Source organism: Mustela nivalis (assembly GCF_964662115.1).
Source record: "Mustela nivalis genome assembly, chromosome: 2".
NCBI classification, from domain to species: domain Eukaryota; kingdom Metazoa; phylum Chordata; class Mammalia; order Carnivora; family Mustelidae; genus Mustela; species Mustela nivalis.
In genome coordinates, this window is record NC_139021.1 from 176,181,621 (window position 1) to 176,207,246 (window position 25,626).

Genomic DNA, 25,626 nt, shown 5'->3' on the forward strand with positions numbered 1-25,626 from the left:
ACCTGAGCCGAAGGCAGCTGCCCAACCAACCGAGCCATCCAGGCGTCCCCCTCTCCTCCTTCCCACGCCCACTCTCCCTCTCTCTCAAGTAAAGACATCTTTGGGGGGGAAAAAAGAATAGTAGTTTGGTTATTAGCCCTGAAATTGCACTTAAAGAGCACCCAACTTCAAACCTTTAATTTTATAGGTAGGGAAAGTGGGCTCAGTGTGAGGGTGACTGTGCTAAGATCCCACAGCCTCCGTGTAGCAGTGTCCAGGAGCTCAAGTTCAAATGTTCTAGCGTTTTGAGGGGTCAGATTATCTGTATGTCATGTGTATAGTATAAACCTTGTTTTTTTAACTGTTTCTTTTGAAAAAGCTCTTTCTCCTATTTGAACTTAACAAGAAGGGTAAGTAACCATCGTGGTTTGCCTGGGATTTACAGGGGCGCTGGGACTTGGGACTTGAGTGTAAACACTGGGAAAATCCAGAACAACCAGGATGAGTCTGTGACCCTAGTCCCAGAGGTTTGCAGCTCTTCACCTGGGTGGTTTTGTCAACTTTCCTGGTGACACGTGGCTTCTGGCCCTAGTTACATGAAAGGAAACAAGTAATTCTGTCTCGTGGCAAAGAAGAGAAAAACTGTGACTCTTTCCTGGGTTGTGAGGAGGCTTCAAATCTTGCCCACCTTAACCCAATCCTTCTGTCCTCCAGGTTCTTCTAGGCCATTCCTGACCTTTCCTACCCTACCTGTCCACTCTGGTGGTCATCAAACTCCTTGCTGATCGGTAGGACTGACTTCAGATCAGGTCTGTGTGTCCCAGGCAGGTGAAGGTCATGGACTCTGGTCTAGGTGAGAATCTTGGAGCTCCATGCTCTGTTAGCTAGGTGTCTGGGCAAGTCGCGTAAACTCTCTTTCTCAGTTTACTTCTGTGAAATGGGGGATCGTGGTACCCACCCCTCCGGGAGTCATGGGAATTACCGTGGTTGATACCTGTTGAGTACATATAACAAGGGCCTGACACGTGACACATTCGCTATTGTTAGGTCTCTGTAGATACAATGTTTGTTGACTGATTTGAATGCATATTCACACGGCTAATTCCCTAACTTTTAACGTTCATTCACTTACAAGCTCTGCACTTTATTTATTTTTTAAGATTTTATTTATTTATTTGACAGAGAGAGATCATAAATAGGCAGAGAGACAGGCAGAGAGAGACAGGGAAGCAGGCTCCCCGCTGAGTGGAGAGTGAGATGCAGCGCTCGATCCCAGGACCCTGAGATCATGACCTGAGCCGAAGGCAGAGGCTTCACCCACTGAGCCACCCAGGCACCCCTAAGCTCTGCACTTTACTAGTGAGTATGGTGGTGGAGAACATTCCTTTTTACCCAAGCTGTTAAAGGATTCTGTCTGAGTGGTTCATTAGAATTCTACCTGCAGTGGACTTGCCTTGAAATAGAATCTTTAAGCACAAGGCCATCTATCTGATAGTGTCTGGTCCCAGATTACTCTTCATAAGGAACTCTCACATCTTTGAACTGACCATTTAATAAAAGCATGTTATCAATTAAAAATAGTTTAAAAGGATGTTAAAATGGCAACTAACTTCAATTCACTGGAATAGATCTTTATTATATTTGATGCATAGTTTGAATTTTATGGCCAAGATAAAAGGTTAAATCTGATAGGTACCTGAAATTGAATATGTGCTTCACAGGAAAGTAACTTTTAATTTTTTATGTACCTTGGTGTAATTAATAAAACATTTCTTCTAGCAGAACTGCACAACTGAATGAATCTGTGAGCTCCCTGAGTGTCAAGGCAAATGAAGCTATTTCAGTCCTTATTTAAAGAATACAACTGTTCAAACCACAGTGGCTTATAAATTCCTGACTTTAGATGAAGGAATCTATGATGTCTTTGAAGAAGGAATAAGTATGTTTCTGCAAGACAAAGCTGTATTCCTTTCTCTTTACCTGTAAGAAATCCAGCCGGATGTGATGCCAGTGTATGCTAATGTAGGGGCTGCTCGATTTGCCTGCCCAGCTCCCTTTACCCCTTCCCCTGGTAATGGAGCCCCTCTCCCTTCTTTGGGATACAGTCCTTTCCTCCCCTCCAACCAAGTATTGGGGGCTTCCTTTCATAGTACCTAGCCCTGCTGACTACTACCTTTGTGGATGAATTTCCTAGGGATGCTACAACAAAATACCATAAAACTGGTGGCCTACCACAACAGAAACTTACTCTCTCAGTGTTCTGGAGATCAGAAGTCCAATCAAGATATTGACAAGGTTGGCCCTTTCTGAAAGCTCTGAAGGAGAACCTGTTCCATACCTCTCCTAGCTTCTGGTAGTTGTGGACAGTCCTCGGTGTTTCTTGGTTTATGAGTGGATCACTCCATTCTCTGCCTGTGTTGTCCCATAGCCTTCTCCCTATCACATGGCATTCTCCCTGTGTCCAAACTTCCCTCATCTTCTATGGGCCCTTATGACCACCTCTTAACTTGATTACATCTGCAAAGACCTTATTTCTAAAGAAGATCACATTCGCAGATACCAGGAGTTAGGACTTGAACAGGTCTTTCTGGGATACACAATTCAATCCACAATACCTTCTTTCTCCTAGTGATTGGTCCAAAATTAACCATGTTACCTAACCTGGGGCCTGTCTGAGTCCCCTCCTGGAGCTTTTGGAGGAAATTCTCATTTTTCTGCTTGAGAGAGTTGTGATGGGCCTTTTAGACACCACGGTTCTAGCCTTGTGGAGAAGCTTTCCTGAGACACTGGAGATGGGTCTCCACCAGAGAGAGGAGGAGAAGGTCCTGATGGTGCTCAAATCTTGATCCAGGCATACCTTCCTTTGGTTTGCTCATGTGAACCATTCACCACATGCTCCCCTTTTCCCCTTCTTAACCTCGTGTGAGATCATTTTTTAGTGATTTGCAACCAGAGGACCCTAAATAATACAATTTAAAGATATTGTTAGAAGATCTTATGCAAAACAGTTCTTAGGTGGAAAAGCCATCTCCCACAGAAGCGAGCGCTTGGCTGAGATCTCCTCAGTGCACCTGATTTTGCTTAGTGGGGATGGAGGTGTGTGCGCACGGGGACAGTGCCCATCTTCCAGACCACGTGGAGACGCCTCACCTGCAGCATGACTCTCCACAGTCCGCTCTGGATGGCCACAATGGCAGGTGGTCACAATAGCAGGCACCTCGGTGCATTCCTTTTTCTCTTCCACTCAGGCTTATTCTGACCATCCATCATTTTGACTATGAATTTACAAAAGAAAACCTTTCTTGAGTTCCTAAGAACAAAGGAACAATGTAGAATACTGTCCTTTTCCAAAGATGATGTAGGCAGTACTGTAAGAACACGAATATCCTTTCCAGTTGCCTGATTCATTGCAAGTGTTGGAAGACCACACTGCAAGATCACTGACAAACTTTCTGCCATTGAGGGACATGCAACAGGCAGGAGGCCGGCCTCGTGGGGCTCCTGCAGGACACCTTCGGCTGCCAATAACAAGACCTGGTCAGAAAGAGCTTATCTCACGTGACAAGACATGCAGACACAGGGCTTCAAGGACATCATGGCGCCCTGTTGCTTTCTACCATCCAGCTCTGCCATTCTCAGCTTGTGGGTAAGAGTTACCCTCAGGGTTGCAGAACAGCCTTGGGAGGTCCCACTTCTGCATGCACCAACATTCAGAAAAGGGGAGTAGCATTTTTCTCCCCTGCACCTGTTTTCACTAGGAAGGAAAACTTGCCTCCCAATTCCCTCACATCCACCCCTGGCTGACTTTGCCCCAATCTTAACGCCAAGATTGAGTCACATGTTCACTTTTGAACCAATCACTGCAGAGGAAACTGGATTCCCACTCAGATCTTACGAACAACATTTCTTCTTTTGGGTAGGGACAGCCCATGAAGCCAAGGACCCTCCATACCTGAACACAACTGGGGTCAGTTAGCAAGGAAGAGGGAGGGCAAACATTGGGGTCTGGCATAGCACTTGAGGGCCACTGGTGGAAACTCCGGAGGCCCTCAGGTCTCAGCCTTATCCAGCAGGATGCCTCACAGCTCCTTGGGTTAAAAGGTGCATGAAGAACTGGAAAAATATAAAAGAGTGAAGGGGTGTTTCTTAGAATGAAATAGGGTTAAATATTTAATACACCATATTTAATTGAATTTAATATAATATGTTAAAATAGTTTATTTTTATATTTCTGTGTCATAGAAATATAAATATATTTATATATTATATATAATAACATATATTTAATATATTGATATTTAATATACTACAAACAGAGGGTTCAACATTAATGAACTAACTACTGAACTTAAGTTAGTAGAGGAAAAGTATAATAACTCATAGGAAGAATCAGAATGATGGAAGCAATATCACAAGAACAGATATTAACAATAATAATAGAAACACATTTTTTATAATTAATTAATTTATTTAAAAAAATTTTTTTTAATAAACATGTATTTTTATCCCCAGGGGTACAGGTCTGTGAATTGCCAGGTATAGAAACACATTTTTAATAGGATCAACAAAGCCAGTTTGGTTCATTGAAAAGACTAAAAAAGTTTTGAAATTTCTGGCAAGAACAATCTAGAAAAAGAGAAACACAATATTAGAAATGAAAAATATGAGAAAAGTAGACATTAAAATATAATAAGATAATGTAAACCACTTAAGCCTATAAAAATTAAAGTTTAAATGAGATGAAAAAATTTACAAAGATAGCCTACCAAAATTGATTCAAGAAGAAATATGTACTGAATAGTGTTCTAATCTAAGAAAATGAAACCATTTGTTAAAAATCTCCCCACAAAGGAGATCCAGATGGTTTTTACTGAAAAGCCCTGCCAGACGTTCAAGAAATAAATCATTTCACTTTTATACAAATTATTCCAGAGTATAGAAGAAGAGGGAACAATACTGCTTTTTTGAGAGATGGATAACTTTGATTCCACAACCTGATAAGGACTGAATGGGAAAGGAAAATTACTCATAAATATAGTTACAAAGATCCTAACGAAAATATTAGGAAGCAAAATCCCTCATTAATTAATGTAATGTAAATCATGAACGGGTTGGATTTGACTTTACATTATAAAATCAGTTAAAAGAAATTATCATATTAACATATTAAAGGAGAGAAGTCTTAGGACCATCTCAGCACATGCCAAAAACTGCTGATGAAATCCAGTGTTCATGGTAACAGTTCTTAGTGAGCCAAAGACTGACCATACCTGCCTGGCTTGCCTGTTGGCTTAGTAGCAACTTCTCAGGCTATTCTCCTGATGCTCAGTGGAAAGCTGATCACAGAACTCCCTGTCCTTTGGGGCTTCTTTCCCAATTTTCACTGTTGTGTGGTTGTGTGAAAGAGATGTATCTCATTATATGAACCTCATCATATGTACATATGATGACCTTTTATTTTTAAAAATAAAAATATGCACCTGTAATATATACCATTCTCCTTAATCTTATTTGACATACTGTAGATATGTTTTCTTCTCAGTATTACAGATCTGCTGCACTCTCTAATAGCTGTATAGAATTTTATTGTATATAAACTATAGTTCGTGAACTTTAAGAAAATATAATTCAACTGGCTGAAGACTGAGTGCAACTCTTAATATGTCTAGAATCAAAACCCGTAAAACATAAAAAACTGGGAATTCAGTGGATTTCTGCCCCTTCAGGAAAAACTTGGGCTCTGTTGGACTGTAAAATCATCACTCTGTGAACTGATTTGGGCAGATGTGACAAAAGCAACTTTTGAAGTTCATCTTTCTGTATATGGGGTTTTAAAAAAAGATTATTCATTTGAGAGAGAGAAAGAGAGCGAGTGAGCGAGAGCTAGAGCAGGAGCAGAGGGGGGGGGTCAGAGGGAGAAGGTGAAGAAGACTCCCCGCTGAGCAGGGAGCCCAATGAGGGGCTGCATCCCAGAGCCCCAGGATCATGATCTGAGCTGAAGGCAGGCGCTTAACTGGCTGAGCCGCCCAGGCGCCCCTCTGTATATGGGTTTAAAAGTGAGAGGACAGGGTCAGCCGTGCTTCCGGGGATGTGATCCAATGGAGAGAACTAGACTTCAAAGTCCAAGATCACAAGGGGCTTTCATGCTAGAAAAATCTTATAACCACGCCAACTAACCTCTTTTCCCCAGAAAATGTGTTGGGATGCTTATTGCAACATGGTCTGCAATTCCCCATTTGGCGGACTGCCCGTGGGAGGCATGAAGGAGCTGGGCAGGCGTGACCTGAAGCAGAGGGTACCCGACAGGTGGGGTGAGAATCCAGGTCCCACGGCCCATCACTGCACTCTTTGGCAAGTGACTTGGGCTCTCCTGAGCCTTCTTTCTTCATCTTTAAAATGGGCAGGATGCTCCACATCTTAGATGGTGTTCGTAAGATCTGAGTAAGGTAAGCCTCCTTGGCCCAGAGGGACCAGTTTAAGAATGTAGCAAATTTATTGCCATCTTGGGAATTTGTTATGCCAGGGAATAGTTTTTACCTGGAATCATACTGTGTTCTTCCTTGTGCACATGCCTCGCAATCAGAGCGATGATAAAATATTATAAAATAACTTCTGGGCTAAGCTACTGTCAGCTGTTCCTTTTTCCTTTTCATTTGGTTGCCCCACTAAGCCCTAACAGCACCAGGGAGCAACGGGGCAGTCACCAAAAAATTCCCAGGGGAGACTGGAGGGGGACTTTAAGGACCCCCCACTCCATAAATAATTAAAAAGTCCCAATTAGAGGGTTCCATTTTGTCCCTAATCTCTTCTCTCTCTTGCCCGACCACTAGAGGTCTCTCCTTCCCTGTGCGGAACTCAGCCTCCCTGGCTCTGCCGGATGAAAAACCCCCATTAATAGACCTGCCCTCAACTGCAAGCATTTTAATGACCTTTGGGGTTTCACCATAGTTTCCCAAGCCAAATTCTTAGCAAGATATCTTTTCTTCCTTCCTTCCTTCCTTCCTTCCTTCCTTCCTTCCTTCCTTCCTTCCTTTCTTTCTTTCTTTTTAAAGATTTTATTTATTTGACAGAGAGAGAAAGAGCAAGCACAAGCAGGGGGAGAAGAGGGAGAGGGAGAAGCAGGCTCCTCGCTGAGCAGGGAGCCCGACGTAGGGCTCCATCCCAGCACCCTGATATCATGACCTGAGCCAAAGGCAGATGCTTAACCCACTGAGCCACCCAGCTGCCCCAAGATATCTTTTACTTTCTTCCTCCCTTCCTTCCAAAGATTTAATTTATTTGAGAGAGAGAGAGAGAGAGAGAGCACAAGAAGGGGGAGGGTCAGAGGGAGAGGGAGAAGCAGATGCCCGCTGAGCAAGGAGTCTGACACAGGCCAGATCCCAGGACTGAGGTATTAGGACCTGAGCCAAAGGCAGACACTTAACCCACTGAGCCACCCTGGCGCCCCCAAGATATCTTTTTTTTAACAAGAGAAGTTGTTGTGCCAGTTGCTACAAGAGGATGTTTCCCCTTTGTAATTCTGTAGCAGCAACATTGTTGTGGGCATATAAAGATGGCAAGAACCTCTTTTGTCAATGCCAGGCTCTTGATGGTGTGGCATCTGTCACCTTGGCCACCTCTGGCTCTCTGCAGTCATGTGCAGCTGCTGCTGGATACATGCAGGTCCCTCTTGGGCCGTGTCTGAGCTCTTCACAGCTCCCCGCCCTTCCCAAACACTCATCCTGGTGGGAGGCATTTAGTACAAAGGCTTGAGGGCCTGTATGGTGGATCCTGGTAGCCCCAGGATGGAGCCCAGTATCTACCCAAGGCTGGTACCCTAAAGTCTTTGTCGAACAAATCCATGTATATTCATGGATCACTGATTACGTATCACTCTCCATATAATCCTTCTATGCTTTCTTGCTGTGGAAGTGTGTATTAGTTTGCTAAGGCAGCTACAACAAAGTAGCACAAACAGGGAAGTTTAAATAACAGAAATTGTCTCACAGTTCTGGGGGCCAGAAGTCCAAGACCAAGGTATTAGCAGGGTTGTTAACTTCAGAGGGCTGGGAGGGAGAATCTGTTCCAGGACTCAGACCTGGCTTCTGGGGGTTTGCTGGTGATCTTTGGCATTCCTTGGCTTGTGGACACATCACCCCAAACCCTGCCTCCACACTCACAGGGCCTTCTCCCTGGGCATATGTTTGTGTCCACATGTCCCCTTTAGATTAGGGCACCAGTCATATTGAGTTATGGTTCCCCTCTAATCCAGCAGGACCTCATCTTAACTAATTACATCTCGAAGGACTCTTATTTCCAAATAAGGTCACATTCTGAAGTACTGGGGGTTAGGACCTGACCATATGAGTTCTGGGGGGACACAATTCAACTCATAACAAGGGGTTGCCAAGCTGTATAGTTACTTTCTCTTGTTCTCAATTCTCGGTGTTTGAAAAGGTTGGAAGTTAGGTCGATTCCTGTGACGTATGAACACAAGCTGGGGAGGAACCAGGGACTGTTCTTCCCGTTAACATAGCTTGTAGAATTTTGGGTTTTGTCTGGCAGTGACAACTGAGGCTGAGAATCTTAGCTGGCGAGTAAACAAGACCATTCTATTCAGACCTTCTGTATCATGTGAATAAACCCTGTTTTCTCTTTGAAACGGGGCCAACTGCACAAGAATACATCTTTAGCTTTGTGCCTTTGTTACGTGACATGTAGTGCTGTCTTGTGGCTGGAGGGGCGCCGCCCACACAAGGAAGAAGAAGCCCTTTTTTTCTAGTGCTTACTCTAGCACGCATGGCTCTCAGCCTCGGACTCACCCAACTGTGCCCGAAGTCCCCAATCTGTCAACAGGCTGCGGTTCCAATCAGGCCTGGACAGACGCGGAGCGGACGCGCGCGCGGCGGCCAGCAGGTGGCGCCCGAGCGGGGTGCGAATCCCCGGGGGCGGGGTCCGAGCTGCGAGCGGTCCAGACCTCCCGGGACGAAGGTGATGAACACCTTTCTCCAATCTCCGCGGGCTGCTCTCCGTCGCTCCCGGAAGACTGAGCCCATCCAGCGCCGCTACCTTCCCCTTTGAAGAGCCCGCTGCTGGGGGCGGAGAGTCCTGCACGGGGCATGCCTGGGTTGTCCGTTTTTCTTTATTTTAAAAAGTTTTTATTTAAACTCCAGTTAATAGACAGTATAGTATTAGTCTCCGGTGTGCACTATAGTGATCCAGCACTTCCATACATCGCCTGGTGCTCCTCGCACAGGTGCGCTCCTTAATCCCCTTCACCGGTTTCCCCCAGCAACCTCCCCGCCCATCTCCCCTCGGGTCGCCATCAGTGTGTTCTCTACAGTTAAGTTTGTTTCTTGGTTTGCTCTCTTTCTCTCTCTTGGTGGCGGAAGGGGGCTGTCCTTCATTTTTACATTTTTGCCACCTGCCTTTGTGGCCCAGGAGCGGGTCTGATGAGATGCAAAAGTCTGCCAGCGGGGGCTGCTGCAGGGGTGACAGCGCAGGGCCGCGGGGTGGGGGTTGGCTCGGCCCCCACCAGCTCTGGAAGTGCCACCTCCCTAGGCGTCCTGCAGAGCCTGTCCCCTTGGAGAGCTTCCTGCCTTGCTGCCCCCACTGCCCGAGCATTAGCCGGTCCGAGGCAGAGAAAGAAAAGGCGCTGGTACCTGGTGTTGAGTGGCGGAGAGGCCGGCAGGAGCGAGACGGGACCCCAGGCTTAACGGCAGGGAGGGGGATTGGCCGCGCGCTCGGTCCTTGCCAGTGGGAAGCAGAGACGAGGGTCACTGCGCAGACGCGCACCTGCTACTTGGGGAGAGAAAGGGGCAAAGGGCAGGCTGGGGAGGACAACTCCACGGGCCCTGGACGTGACAGAGAATGAGCCTGTCAGGGACAGAGCCGGGGGTGGGGGTGGGTGGAGCAGGTTTGGGGGCCAGCGGGCGGCCGGAAGAAGGGTTTCCCGCAGGACGGTTGACTGGGGCTGGAGAAGTGGGAAGGGGAGGGCCTGGCCCGGGTGAGGGGAAGAAAAACCCAAAGCGGCCGGCCTCACTGTCTTGCCTGCGGCTGATCTGGGAGTTTTGCCCGAGGGCCCACTCGTGGCTGGTTCATAGTCACGGAGGAATTGTTACCGGATTTCTTTTCCTTTAGAGCCTGAGGTTCTTGGTCACCCTCTTCTTCAAAGAAGGGAGAGGTGGCCAGATGGAGGGGCGGGCAGCAAAGCGGAGGTTATTGAGTGATAGTGCAAAGCTCCCGAAGAGGGAGGGGCCCGGAAGTGTTTCCACCTGATTTTGTTTGTTTGTTCCTTTTTCTAAGATTTTATTTGTTTATTTGACACAGAGAGCCACCTGAGTTTCTAAGTCTAGGGGGTGTGGGGGCTTGTTGCTGAGCTGTTAATCTGATTAACCCTCCATTCGCCTGCCACTCAGTCAGGTTTTTGTCATCTACCTATCACATGGAAAGGGTGGAGGGCTCCTTCCCCGGTGGTGTAAAATCCTTTTAAGGGTGGTTTCCTCTTGTGGGTTGGAAGGCCCTTGTCCCTGCCTGGCTTCCTTCCAACTACCCGTCATCAGAGTGGGAAGAACACTGTGAGTGACCGAGTCACTTTATGGGTATATATGTACCTCTGTTTTCTTATCCGTAAAATGGGGTGAAACATTTCCAGAATGGCCTGGGGCTTGAAGCGTGGGGTTTTCGTCCGCAACACTGCCAATTCCCATCAGGCTCTCCTGTTTTCTGTAGGAACTGGAACATCTCTAAGTCCTAGATAATCTCTCAGCAGCCAACCAGAGAACCACATTGGGACTGGGAGTGGGGTTGTCTGTGGGACCTACCCACTGAGGATCAGGACCTGGATTCTCTATGCTGGAACTTGGTTTTTTATTTTATTTATTTTTAAATATTTTATTTATTTATTTGAGAGAGAGACAGTGAGACAGAGTATGAGAGGGGAGAAGGTCAGGGGGAGAAGCAGACTCCCCTTGGAGCTGGGAGCCTGCTGTGGGACTAGATCCCGGGACGCTGGGATCATGACCCGAGCTGAAGGTCGTCGCCCAGCCGAGCCACCCAGGTGTTCCTGAAACTTGGCTTTTTAAATAATGTTAACATGCCTGTGACTTGTGCCTCCTGGGTTTGTGTGAGATGAGACAGAATCTAGTTTGAGCAGTTTCTGGAGGACAAAACTAGTTTCTCCTGGAATCGTGGGAGACAAACCAACAGTAGCTTGTGCAAAAAAATTGTAGGTAGGACTGAATCTTAGGAAACTACAACATGTTAATGACTTAGTTTCTCTTTGGGAATACCTGCCGACATGGGACATGATTTTAAATTGTACCTTTCACAGTGATTTACCTACCTGTGTGGGTTATACTCCGGGAAGGCGGCAGAGTTTAAGAGGTTCATTTCAGCTGAGGTTTATCTGAATTCAAATTTCAAGTGGGACAGGTCGACTTCCGGCATCGCTGACCCCGAGCAAGCATTGTCTTGAAAAATGTATCTGATCTGGTTTTGCATTGTGAGTTCTCTCGTGTAGTGTCTATGTGCCATTTTCTGGCTTCAAGTTTTGCAGTGGTTTTCCGCCCTGCCTTTCATTCTGGCACGTGGTAGGCATAACAAAAATGGGTTGAACAAACCTTGCAGGGAAACTCTGAATACGGTGAAGATGATGGCAACTCTAGGGCTGAATCAAAATGAGGTTCTGCTCAGTCATTCAATCTCTCTCTTGGGGGAGCCTTTTAAAATAAAGAGTTCATAGGGTTTTGGGGTCCCGGCTCTCTCTGAGAGCCCAGGGAAATTTTCGACCCTTCCTTTAGATGTTGCAGGTGAACACAACATCTTGTAAAAATTCCAGAGAGCTCACAAACTCAGGTGGTCCATCTCTGGTTGAGAATCTCAGCGCAAAACCCTGTTGTTCTGGTATTATGTGACATGAATGGAGATACGTAAACAGAGGAATGCTGTGCTGGTCATGGCTTGAGCCAAGTAGAGATGGACTGTCAGCAATTTACTATTTTAAGGGGTTCCCTCCCTGCTTCCTCCACAAAGATGTGCAGAAAATTCTAGAGTGAGGGGAGGAAGACAAATAGAATGGTATCCAATCTTTAGGGTTTACTGATTTTCTAGTTATCAATTTGATGTATAAATATTTATTTTCTTAGTTCATTTCCTCCCTTCTTCTCAAGGGAGCTAATGCTAGGAGATTTGGTTGGAAACCCCCAAACTGTTCCCAGTGTATGCATTGCGGAGCCCTGCATCGTTGAAAAGGAGCCCCCAGGTACAGTCATTTTGAGGATAAGCACGTATGTTCTCTTGTCAACACTGACAAATGAGATTGTGTCCCCTGCAGTATGCAGGAATTTCTAAATGAAGATGCCACACAAATGTGGCGTTCAGGTTTGCATTCAGTGCCGGCTTCCAACCGGGTGGCGTAATAGCTCATGGATTCCTTTCTGTGGGTGCTTGGATGTGTGTGTTTTCCAGCCACTGTCCTGTGCACGTTTTCAGCTTGGAAAGAGTAGGTGAAAGGGACGGTGGTGTGTTAGGTGCCGCGCCTAGATCATCCCAGTGGGAAGAATTGCACTGGGAAAGGCACTCACTGTTTCTGTCCGTGATTCAGCTTTGACCTCGCTTAGGCCAATTCCATGCCTTTCTGATGATGGTCAGCAGAGTTCTGTTCATGTTTCCATAAATCATTTCACGAGTCAAGCAGTTTTGTAACTGGACTACCATGCGTTTGCTCCGTAGTGAGTCACGGAGAGGGACTGCACGGGGTGAGTTGTGAAGTTTCCTTTTATTTGCAGCACAGAAGGGGATTGTGCGGGGGGGGGGGGGGGGGATAACTTCCAAAGCTGTGACTCCCAAGCAGGGTGAACAGGTCCCTTTTATTTGGGGTGAGGTTGAAGAGTTAGATAGGGGAGCCTTATCACTGTATGTAGAAGCCGATGTAAGGGTGCAGGTGTGCCAGGAGGAAACAGAACTACAGATACATCATATGTTATGTAAATGAGGTGGGCGTTTCTCCTTGGGTGGAGATTTTAGTACTATAATGAGGTAAAGGTAACTTGGTCATTCTGGTGGCTCCATGGTCCATCTGTGGGGGTGTGAGTTGGGGGTTGAGTTCCAACTGGTCTGGGTGGTCTGGGCCCACCAGAGCTCTTTGTTGGGGCAGTTCTTACTGGGGAGGGTAGTTTGGGTTTCCATCCTGGGATGTTATGCCCCTCAGGTCTTTTGGGAGAGTTAAGAGATAAGCTGGAAGGAAAGTTGTGGGGCAAAGGTCGGTGGTTACAAGCAGGTGAGCTGTAAAGGTCGGGTTCTGGGGTCTAGCTGAGGGCAGTTTCACATTCTAGGGTATTACTTTCTGAGGACAGAAGGGGTGGGAGAAATGGCCGGGGATTCCAAATGGATAGATTACTCATTATAGTAGCTTTTGTTAAAAAACAAAAATTCAGGGGCGCCTGGGTGGCTCAGTGGGTTAAAGCCTCTGCCTTTGGCTCAGGTCATGATCCCAGGTCATGAGCTCTCTGCTCAGCAGGGAGCCTGCTTCCTCCTCTCTCTCTGCCTGCTTCTCTGCCTACTTGTGATCTCTGTCTGTCAAGTAAATAAATTAAAAAATCTTTAAAAAAAAAAACAAGACAAAAATTCAACCAAGTAAATGTAAAGATCTAAATGGCTTTATTCAACTCTACGAATCAGGCAGCACCCCGCCTAACCCACGGAAGCATGCTCTGAGGACGGGTACAACATAGAAGGTTTTTGTAGGCAGAAATGAGGTGGCATAAGGAAGTTATTCATAAAAGAGAAGGATTATTTCGGGGGAAGTCACTTTCTCTTAGTGGGGAGGGCAGGGGTCTCGGGCAGATAACCTCACAAGTCCTGGACGAGACATTCCAGCCTGAGCCGTTTACGATTCCCACTCCTGGGAAAGGCTCAAACTCCAGTTAGGTTAATCTTTTCTCAGATTAGGGTTTTGCGTGGGCAAGCTATGAGGCAAATCTCGTGGAGACTGAAACAACACAAGTGAACTTTCTAGTGTCCTCACCTTCCCTGATTTGGCTAAAATTCAGGTCTGCCTCAGGGGCACCTGGGTGGCTGTCGGTTGAGTATGTGACTCTTGGTTTTGGCTCAGGTCATGATTTGGGGTCGTGGGATTGAGCCCCATGTTGGGCACTGGGGTTAGCAGGGGTCAGCTTGAGGAGTCTTTCTCCCTTTCCCCCGGCCCCTCCCCAACCCGTGTGCTCTCTCACACATGCGCGCTCTCTCTCTCTCTCAAATAAATAAATCTTAAAAAAAAACAAAAAACAAACAAACCTGAACAAAACTTGGGTCTGTCTCTCTCTGTTGGGAGGTTGGCCTCTGAGTATGGGGACAGGTTGATGCCTTCAGATGAGCAGGTGACTGCCTCAGAGTACAGTGCTTCCATCAGGTGGGGGCGGACAGCTTTGCTCTCCCACCCCCAAAGGGTTCAAAACCAGGCAGACCTAACAAACCACACCCTTAAAGTAAGAACCTTGAGGGTCGTCCTCATTTGCATTTTTTTTTTTTTTTTTTTTTGGCCTGGGGGTGGTGGATAGACCACTGTGGCTGGGAGAGTCCCCCACTCAACAAAACCCACAGTTCTTTGATTGAATCCATTTCTCCTCAAAAGATTATGACCCATCTCAAAGATTTTATGCATCACTCTTCAGTGCTGTGGAGGACAGGACGCCTGCTCTCATAATTTTGTTTTTATTAGAAGCATTTATCACACAGTTCTAACTCTTACTTTTAGTATTAACATTTCCATTGGCATTTTAAAAAAAAAGATTTTATTTATTTATTTGACAGAGATCACAAGTAGGCAGAGAGGCAGGCGGGGGTGGGGGGCGGAAGCAGGCTCCCCCCTGAGCAGAGAGCCCCATGTGGTGCTGGATCCCAGGACCCTGGGATCATGACCTGAGCCGAAGGCAGAGGCTTTAACCCACTGAGCCACCCAGGCGCCCCTCCATTGGCATTTTTTAAAAGGACATAAAATAAATGCTTTTTTCTTATTCCAGATTTTTTTTTTATTGAAGTGAAATCCACAGGACATAAAATGAGGCATTTCAATGTGAAAAATTCAGTGACATTTAGTATGTTCACAACGTTGTGCGATCGCCACTTCTATCAAGTCTCAAACATTTCCCGCACCCCACAAGGAGCCGTCATGCCCAATAAATAGTTCCTCTCTGTTCTCTCCTCCGCTCTGCTCCTGGCAACCAGCAGTCTGTATTCTGCCTCTAGGGTTATGTGTAAATGGGACACAAGAGGAGAGGACATTAATGTGGGAACCCATACGATGGCGACGTTCTTTGTTGAAGAGTCATTCATTCCATGGTACCTATAGTAAGACAATAATGGCACCTCTGCAGGAAATAGAGAAGAAAGTTCCTGTTAATTGACACGTCAGTGGTGAGGCCTGGAACAGCTCTGCTTTCTCACCTTGAACTCACTTTGGTTCTCAAGATTAATTAGACAAGGCGTAATATAAGTAATATTTCCAGCCCTGCCTTGCTTCACATCTACCATTTTAAAAAATCTTCTGTAGTTCCGTGGAACGTGGACATTTCCTCTCATGGATGTACTTGCCTTTCACAGTACATTTGTCTTTTTTCAATAGATTTCTTTCCAGTCAACTTTCCTCAAGCAATCTGCAGCGAAATTCTACAAGTAAACCACATTGCCTGTCACTTACAGAGATGGAAAGTCAAAGATGGAGAGAACTCTTAGACCTCAGGTGCGAGTCCTTGAGTGGCAATATTTTTCGGTGTGTGGCACATTCAAGGCCTTACCATCGAGACTTGTTTCTGGAAGAAAAATAGGAGCTGACTTATTTTCCACCATTAAATTTTGATATATTCTTTCCATCCATTTAAAACACCTGCGCTCAGCACCTTTAGGACTTTTTTCCCTGGCCCAGTGGAGAAATGTACCCTGGTGAGAACCAGTCGAGCAGACTCCATGCTCAGACCCAGATGTGCTTGCTTTTTGACCATTTTGCCATTCAGTCTGGATGGAAGTTTCACTGGATACTTGTTAGAGCATTGCTGTATCCGGAGGAGGCCCAGGGGGTGGCAGAGAACACTGCCCCTGTCTACTCTGTCCAGAGGGAGCCTTGAGGGGCCTTCCTTATCCTCATATATTTCGGTGATTTACAGTTACGTTCAAGTCTTGGAGAACGCAAACCTCATGAACCCCAAGGTGGTTTGCTTTGCTGCTGGTAATGTAGTTTGCAAACTTATTGCTTTCAAGAGATTCCAATGTGGTCTTAGATATATGGTTTTATGCCAAATTCCAGTGGAGAAGTAAGGAATAATGCTCTCTCCATCACTCCTAGCCTTGGGCTCCAGTTTCCAGCTTTATGACACATAACAAGAGAACAATGAAAGAAACGAATATTCTTCGGGCAACAAAAAAGTTGTGTGGGAACATAATGAAACACTGTCTCTTGTCCTTAGCTAGTTTTCTCACCACCCTCTGGGTGTTCATCGCATCCATGCTGTCCATCATTTTTGGAGGTGTGCACGGATGTGACCTGTGGGTGATTTAGAATCTGATAGCCTTGGTTGTGGGCTTGGCCACTTACCATCTGCGTCATGTTGAACAAATAACTTAACCTCTCTGGACACCAGTTCCCCCATTATAAAATGACCATAATTCCTCAAGGTTACCAGGAGGATGAAGTGAGATCATACGTGTGCGATGCTTAGCCCAATCCCAGCTACTTAAGTGTGGTTCTGTACAAGGTGTTTATTACTGTTATTTAAATAATTGCCATTTGGTCTTTCAAGAAGAACATGCTGAAATCAGAAACATATGAAATAGTTTCTAATTAAGTGTTCATGTCACCAGATAACATCCAGTCCACAGTAATGAGTGTGGCCTTACACTCCAGAGTGACATAATGCTGGTGAGTGGAGCAACCCTAAATTCAAACGGAAAATCTGCTTTGTTGGAGGGAAGGTTCCAGAGACTTTGGAGGCAGGTGAATGTGTTATGAAGTTGACTGATACTGATGGCTGAGAAACAGGATTCCACGGGCCAAGAACAACTGTTCGACAATTTAAAAAAAATGTTTTTGGCAATGATTAATAACCATTACATAGGTCACCAGCAAGAATTTACCTTCTCGATAATTCATACATGTGTCTAGCAGACATGTATCAAATTCCCAAGGCCAGCCATGCAGAGTTCTGACACAGGGCTCCATAGTCCGTGTCCTGTCCTCAAGGAGCCCACAGTCTAACTGTGCAGAGCACAGTGGGAGCGCGGAGGAGCGCCTGACCCAGCAGCGCCGTGAAGGTTTCCTGGATAGACCCATTATCCGAGGGCTGAAGACCTGAAGCAGGTGCATGAGCCAGCTGGGGTTGGAGAGGGCACTACCCTCACCTGAATAGTGAACAGTGGATTCTGTCTTCTGGAGGGAGCCAAAGCAATTTTTATGAGTTGCAGCACAGAGAGTGTTAATTAGAAGATACATTGAAAGAGGCAAAGTTGATTTGTAGAGGAATTTGAAGTGAGAAGAACAGCGACCCCCTCCCCCAAGCAAAACAAAACAAAACAAAAAACGAATCTAGGATATGAGCTGGAGGCTGACCACAGAGAATAGAGATGGATCATTGTGGTGACCTGGAGAACCTTGAGCATTTAATGGTGCTGGTCTTTTCTAGAGAACTCAGTCTCTAGAAAATTGTAAGGTTAGGGTGGTGACAGAGGAAGGTGGCAAAGTGGTAAGGGCCACACAGACCTTGGACTCCATCCATAGGGGACAGGAAGTCACAGAAAGGCTTTACGCTCAGGAACTATGGGGTCAGATTTCTGGGCATTGGTAATTTTTTGTTTTAATAAATTTCTTCTCTTTGGGGCACTTGGGTGACAAAGTCAGTTAAGCAACTGACTCTTGGTTTTGGCTCATGTCCTGATCTCAAGGTCTTGGGATCAAGCCCTGCGTTGAGCTGTTGAGCTCTGTGCTCAGCGTGGAGTCTGCTTAAGGACCCTGTCCCTCTCCCCCTCCCCCACTCCTGCTCTCTCTCCTCCTCCCTCTCAAATAAACCTTAAGAAGAAGAAGAAGGAGAAGGAGGAAGAGCAGAAGGAGAAGAAAGAGGAGGAGGAGAAAAAACTGCTTCTTTCATTAGTTTCCTCCTCTCTCTTGTCTTTTACTTGTTCAATGAGATAATTGGGTGATGAAGATTAAGTGGTGCTTTCTTTCCTTTGCAGTGGAGGAGTGATTGCAACTTTGCAAAATATCTTCTCTTCTGCTGCTTCATGGGCTTCTCTCAGGAAAAGTGTTCTTAGCTGTGCAACATTATCTCATTGAACAAGTGCAATATTTGGAAACAGGCTTCTGAGCTGTAGGTGTGGGAGACCCCGTCTGGGACAGTGCTGTCGACTGGACTTGTGTGACCCCTGGCAGATGTGTAGGTACAGGGTCAACTGAAATTGATTTGAGTCTTTGCTTTCTTAGTAGCAGGTTACTTATTACAAATCTATTGATTTCTTCTCAAGTCTCAATTTTAAAGATTGGCTCCTTTCTGCATGTTCCCAAGACATTCGTCTTTGCTGGTTTTCTTTCTCAAAGGGATTGCTCCTTCTGTCACCTTGAGATGATTAGTTTTTGGGGAGAAGTCTGCACCCATGGTCCCTCCTCTGTCACCCAGCCTCCAGCAACCTCTCCTCCCTTGAAAACACAGATTCCTGCTTAATTGATTGATTAATTAACTAATGATCCTTTGCTCTTCTCATTTCAAATTCCTCTAACGATCTTATTTGGCTCATTAGATGTCATTTTAAATTAATCCTCTTTTGGCTGCAAGTAACAAAATCCATTTGATCTGGTTTCAGCAAGTAGAATTCTTTGGGCGACTGTGGGGGTCTTTGACAGAATCCATAATCAGAGATGTGACTGGGCTTCAGCATGAACAAGAGCCAGCAACCCGTCTCTAGCACTGTCTCCAGGAGTTGCCAACAGCGCCTGCCATTTATAACTCCCCCACGCCCACCCTGCTTGGGCTGTGCTGCCTCTCTTAGCTTTCATTCCAAATTCTTGGGATAGAGGCTTCTGGTCTGTGGTCAGGGGGTGGGAGGGAGGTCATTCTGTATGATCATGGCTGTTCCCCCTGCAGGCTTGGCGATCCAAGGGGCAAGTCCATAAAAATGGTACCAGCCAGAAACCACTTAGATGTTGAATTCAATCATAGGAAATTACAGTTTGGCAATGTTTTTAAATAGTGGTTAGAAATTTTTTTTTTTTTTTTTTGGTCTGGCATTTGACAAGAAGAACTTAATGCCCTTTCTAAGTCTTGTAAAAGTCATTCAAGTTATTATATTTATTCTTCTCTTCATTTTCTTTGCAAGGATCTCCTTCCTCTTGACCCTTCCCATCAAAACATTTTACAATCCTCTCCCTTGGTGGTTCTTCATTACTTTAAACTTAGAAGTGTGTGTGTGTGTGTGTGTGTGTGCGCGCGCGCGCGCGTGCATGTGCATGCACGCGCGGACTGAACCAAACCTGGTGTTTAGGTGTGTCTGCGCATGTGTGACAAAAGGGGGGAAGAGGGCTATCGATTGGACGGGGAGGGAGGAGAGATATTTGTAGTGGAGCTCAGAGAAAGCCTGGATCGAGGAGGAAGGCAGGCTCATGCCTTGCATATCTGCCTGCATTTCAGGTTCCAGAACTTGGTGTCACCTGTACAGTGCGGGGCTGCTGGCAGAGGGTGTAGGAACTGGTGAGCTTCTGGGCAGCAGGTCGCACTTCAATATGTGGTACAGTGCGCAGGGTATCCTTTCCTCACCTGCATGGAACAGTGTGTCTCGGGCATGGTAAAAACTCCAGGCAGCTTCGGCCAACTTGGCTCCTGGAAGGGAGCATTGCTGAGAGCACCAGGTGATGGCATTCTTGGTATGGACAACTAACTCTCTTATAGTCAGTTTTGGTTACAAATAGAAGAAACCTACATGAAATTGGCTTGAGCACCAAGGGGGACTAATGACTTGCCTAGTCCAGGGAAGGATCTTCAGGTAGGGATGGACGAGGACCTTCATGATGGTACTTGGGTTCTCCATCTCTCTGGCTATAAGCCTCCTCAAAAAGGCTTTCCTCTACTTTTTTTTTTTTTTCCCTTTTTAAAGATTATTTATATATTTATTTATTTGACAGACAGCACAAGCAGGGCGAGTGGGAGAGGGAGAAGCAGGCTCGCCACTGAACAGGGATTCCGATGCGGGGCTTGATCCTAGGACCCTGCAATCCTGACCCTGGGATCATGACCTGATCCTAGGACCCTGGAATCAGTCACCCAACCGACTGAGCCACCCAGGCACCTTGGTTGCCCCTACTTTTAAGGAAACATGCTACCAGTTTTCCAGATGTATATCTTTCCAGGGTAGCATATTCATTATTATTTATAGAGAAGAACTCCGAGTCACTGGGCTTGGGTCAGTGACCATTCCTGGACCAGCCATTGTTGCTGGGGAACAGGATTCCCTGATGGGCTGGGTCCGGGTCAAGTGCCCAGTGTCGTGTCTGTGGACGCTCTGACTACAGCCCTCTCAGCTCTGCAGGGGTGGGGGGAGGGCCCCTGCACAGACAAGATACATTTCCACTACAGTGTTATTTGGACGGTAACCTATCGGTGGCCAGCCACAGGGAGGTGCCACCTCAAGTGTGTTTTTAGAAAGCGGATATCAGTGAGAGGAGGGTGAGGAGAATAACGTTGAGAAGACTGTACAAGAGCACATGTGAGATGCCCCCAAGGAGCCCCAGAAATGCACAAGGGGCCATGGTTCCACACTGGCCTGCAAAATATGAGTGATTATTGGTGGCCAGCCAGAGTCTGGGGAAAGATTCTCACTTGTGGCCTGGATTGACTTGGTTGATGTAATTCCGGAGAATGGGAAAGCACAATCATTCAGGAAGCGTAGATGAACGCCTGTCAGCATTGCGTGCACATTTGGTATTTGTGGTCATAAAAATCTGAAGCAAGTCCAGTCATCCCAGCCATGTGAGTTTCTCTGGAAATGTTTCATCATATGTTTGGGTTAAACAGGGTTGGGTTCTGCTAGGTGAGCACAGTGGGAGGAAAGAGCAACCAAAGCATTAAGACTATTTGCAAGAGAGTGTTTCTAGTACCCGCCTCTGGGGTGTAGATGGATAAGGACGTGAGGACAGAATGAGGGCTCTGGATTGTGGAAAAATGGTGGGCGCAATGACTACCTTGGCTGGAGAGAGAGAGTGCTAGAGAAGGTGAATGGAAAGAGGACGGTCAAAGAGCTGGAGGTCTGACTTTGAGAATATTTGATCTGGCACCGCTACTGGTGACGATTCCAGTGTTGAAGCTCTGATCTGGTAAAGGAAAAGATGATGGAAGCCAAGGCTGTGAAACCAAGGGACGGTCGGCGTGTGGAATGGGTCATCCACGTGGATGTTGAAATCACCAGGAATAATGATAACAGTGGCAAGAAGGGGAAGGGAGCATGACAGATGCCAAAAGCCATCAGTGCATGGGCGGGAGTGACCAGGAGGGTAGTAGGTGAAAAGCCACAAGGGATGGTAAAGTCTCTTGTTGGAGTCTCTTTCCCCAAGAGCTTCAGCATCTCCAGGCTCTGTGGAATGTGCAGTGCAGAAGGAAAAACTGCAGCCAGGTCAATTATTCTTTCTTCATGGTCACATAGCACGATCATTGTACCACATTATCATCTATATGAATGGCACCCCTGACCTTTCTCAGATGGTGGTCTTGGCTTCAAGGAAGGGGTATGATTAGAGGCCATCTGATTCCCGGAGGGATAAGAAGGAACTGTTCTGAGAAGAGGCTGAGGGTTTTATGGGTGTGTTGGTAATGGACTTGACCAGAAGGGCTCTGGAGGGCAATGAGGTAAGAGATGGGATTGTGGCATTGATGAATGGAATAGAGGGTTGGTCCGCACTTGGAGCACACTGGAAACAAAGCTGCTGGGGAAGAAGCAGCTCTGTTGCAAAGGAACAGCTCCAACTCATGGCATCCAACCTAATGGGTTTGGCTTGGTGCTCAAGTTGGAGGCCATTGTGTGTTTTCTTTGTTCCTGGCAGCATGGAACATGTCCTCCAGCAGATCATCCCGTGGACTTCTCTCTGGGGTTGAGTCTCAGCAGTCCTGGGGGTGACCCTAGGAACCTCAGAAATAAACTTTGGGATTGCTACCAGGTCTGTATTTTAAGTCGGGCCACCCCAGTGCACCCCACAGCCCAGTTTTTGTGTAACAAGGTAGCAGACTGCCAAAATACTAGCTCTATTTGTGTAGATTTCCTGCCTTGTTCCAGAAAAGATATGAAACCTCCTCTAATATGTTTAGTTTAACAAGATAAAAAAAAGAGTAAAGTTATTGGGGTCAAAAGAAAGTAAGGGTATGGAACATCTGATAAAGGCCTAAGTAAGGTTAGTATATAATGTGCCCAAGATAGGACCCCAAATGCGTGGCTGTGAGCTTCTTAGCCTCCAAAGCACAGGAATGAACAAGATTCCTAGCGTGAAAAAGCTTAAGAACTAACCAGTGGTTCGGAGAAGGGCTATTCTTGCTACCGAGAGATGAGGAATTTCTCCCGTGGGTCTTCAATAGGAAGCCTAGTGCGATGTAGCAAATAATATCTTCAAAACCATTTGGATAGAATATATAATAATATGTGATAATGAGCTTCCTAGGTTGCTTCTCATAGCATCTTCCAATGTAGGTCAACAATGTGGTAAAAAAAAAATATAGTTTAGTACAAACTTTTGTATGGGAAGCAAAAATGGTTCAATTATTCTTTCTAAGGGTCTGGCGGACTCCAAAGGTTGCATTTAAAATTAAAGAAAAGGAAGGATGGCATGTTCTCCACCAGTACTGTTTCTTTCTTTCTTTCTTTCTTTTTCTTTTTTAAGATTTTATTTATTTAGTTTGACAGACATCACAAGCAGGTAGAGAGGCAGGCAGAGAGACGGGGGCGGGGGCAGGCTCCCCAGTGAGCAGAGAGCCCGATGCGGGGCTCCATTCCAGGACCCTGAGATCATGACCTGAGCCGAAGGCAGAGGCTTTAACCCGCTGAGCTACCCAGGCGCCCCCATCAGTACTGTTTTTTGCAGCTAAGTGAGCGCGGCTAACTATAGGCCGGCAGTAAGTCTGATGTTCTGTCCTCTGAGGAAGAGTGGGATGGGGGAAGGGTGTGCTTCCTTTCAAGCAAACTGGGGAGTCTGAGCAGGACTTGTGCCTGAGCTGAGGCCTGGCCCACCTGCCCGGTGGAGGTGGGTGGTAGTTGTATATGTGAGAAAGAAGGGCCAACACTTTTCTTAGAAAGCAATTCTGGGTCTGTTCTAGCAACACAGATAATGGGTAATCAAAGCTCCAGCGTTTTATGTCAGTCTTAGCTAGGAAAACATTGAAAGTAGGTTCATTTGTTGTTTGAATTATTGAAGACCTTCTCTGTACTGTTAATGATCTAGACAGACTTGTACCTTCATGGAGCTTGGTTTCTGGGGGGCCCAAGACCGAGACTAGCTGTGTAAATGAATAAATTAAAAGATATTACAAGTTGTGCTAAGGGTTGGGAGGGAGATAGAATGACACCAGAGCGGAGGTCTTTACCTTAAAAGAGCAAGGAGGGGACATTTAGGCTGTGACTTGAGCAAGGCCCTGGCCTTGCAAAGGTCCAGGAGGAAACTGGGGCAATGCCCAGAGCAAAGCCTGAGGCAGGAAAGTCTTGATGGGGAGGGAGCCAAGGGCAGGCCTGTGGGGCAGGCCAGGAGACCTTGGGAGGAGGCCCGAGATGAGGCTGGGAGGAAGAGGGGCCAGCTGGGGGAGGCCTCGGCAGGCTTCAGTGCCGTCTTAGTTGTCACTGACTTTACTCATTGTATCTTGTTTTTAATCTTCTTTTTTAAAAAAGATTTTATTTATTTATTTGACAGACAGAGATCACAAGTGGGCAGAGAGGCAGACACAGAGACGGGGTGGGGGGGGCAGGGGAAGCAGGCTCCTTGCAGAGCAGAGAGCCTGATGCAGGACTCGATCCCAGGACCCTGAGATCATGACCTGAGCTGAAGGCAGAGGCCCAACCCTCTGAGCCACCCAGGCACCTGTTTTTAATCTTCTTTAAAATGTCTTGGTTGCAAAGTGTACCTTTGGGGAACTCAATGACTGAATTCATTGTTCAAGCTGGTTAGCGTAACAGTCGTAGTTAGAAGTTAGAGGTGCCATAGTGAATTTTATGGCATGTGAACTGTACCTTAATTAAAAGAAATTGTAAGGGCAAAGGCCACACCTTAGGGACCAATGTGGCATAGATCCAGTTGGTGCTCAATACATCTTTTAATGATTATAAAGAAAAAGTTGGAAGAAGTCTATTAAAAAATGGTAGTTCTGGCTTTCTAAGAGTTGCTACTCAGTTTTTCTGGAAAAGTTGATACTCAGGCCTTCCCTAGCTCAGCCACCTGTCTATCTCAGCTCCTATTGGTGAAGATGTCCTGTGCATCCAGGGAAAGCTATCTTTTGGTTCACTAATCGGAGTTGTTCTGAGGATTTTCAGCCTCCCACAAGATGCAGCAAGTCATTAGGGGGAAATCACGTAAAAAAAGAGAAGAGAAGAGGGATTGGAGGGGACAGAACCTGCTCCCGTGTTTTCCTCCTAAAAAGTCCCATTTTGCGAAAGGGAAATTCTTGCCAGTCCTGATTGTTGAGGTCGTGAGAAAGTAGGTGATACAGCATCAAGTTGTTACAGCCCAAAGCTGGCATTATTTTACGGGGGTTTGGGGGTCCTTCCTTTGGACTTACCCATAGAAGTGTGGAGGACTGTTCTGGGCTGTGATAAGGGGCGGTGATGGGGTTGGGGGTGAAGATGGTGATCGTATGGGCTTGAGCATCAGATTGAGTGACTATAACCCTTTCCCCGAGCAAACATCCCAAGAGAAATATGTGGCAGAAGCACAAGGCTGGCCAAGACACACTCACTCCGAGTTGTCCCAAACTCCTGGTAAGTCCCCTGGGGAGAGGAGGCAGGCTCCTTTCCCCCCTGCCCACGAGGACACCTGGGGTGCCAGGTCTGTGGGGACCCTGATAGGGGCACACTGTAGGGCAGGAAAGGTCATTTCCCCTCTGTCCTTCTGAATTCTTGGCTGAGACCCCCTTGTGACAGGAGACAGATGAACAGGTGAAAAAAAAAAACAACAAAACCCCAAAACACCGACATTTAATTGTGCATGTAGAAGACGACCATATGGGAACCCCACAAAGAGAGGAGACTCCACAGGCAGCCAGACAGTTAAGGCTGAGCTAAGGAAAGGGATGGGGGTGCGGCGCTTCGAGGCAGGGAAGGCAGCTCACGGGAAAGTGAGTGGAGGAAATGTTTGGTAAACAAAGTTCTCTGATCAATCTCCTGGGAGAACAAGTTCTTTTTGGGAAAAAAACTCTTCTGTACAGGCCCCCTTTTTAATGTCTATTTTCCTCACAAAAGGGTGACTTCAATTCTGTTTTCAGAGCTTCTCCTGTGTCTGCAGTTTCTCCAAACGATCAGCTCAAAGTAATTCGTGTGCGGAAGAGGAATATTGCGGAGTGGCGCATTCTGCGGCCTTTCGAGGCCAAAGGGAGCAGGAAGAAGAGAGACTTCCTGTAAGGTCTGTGTGGAGTAGACTCAGTCCTGCCAACGCAGGTTTTTCCTGGGTGG

The 25,626-nt window shown here is 46.4% G+C and overlaps 1 protein-coding gene across 1 annotated transcript in view; it reads left to right on the forward strand.

The window, feature by feature from the left end:
* LOC309859554 (uncharacterized protein) overlaps positions 1 to 25,626 on the forward strand; it is a 367,688-nt gene that overhangs the window by 41,428 nt on the left and 300,634 nt on the right. Inside the window, exon 2 of the mRNA XM_082720310.1 lies at positions 25,440 to 25,576. The gene's annotated coding sequence lies outside the window, so the exon portion shown is untranslated. The remainder of the gene's footprint in view (positions 1 to 25,439; positions 25,577 to 25,626) is intronic.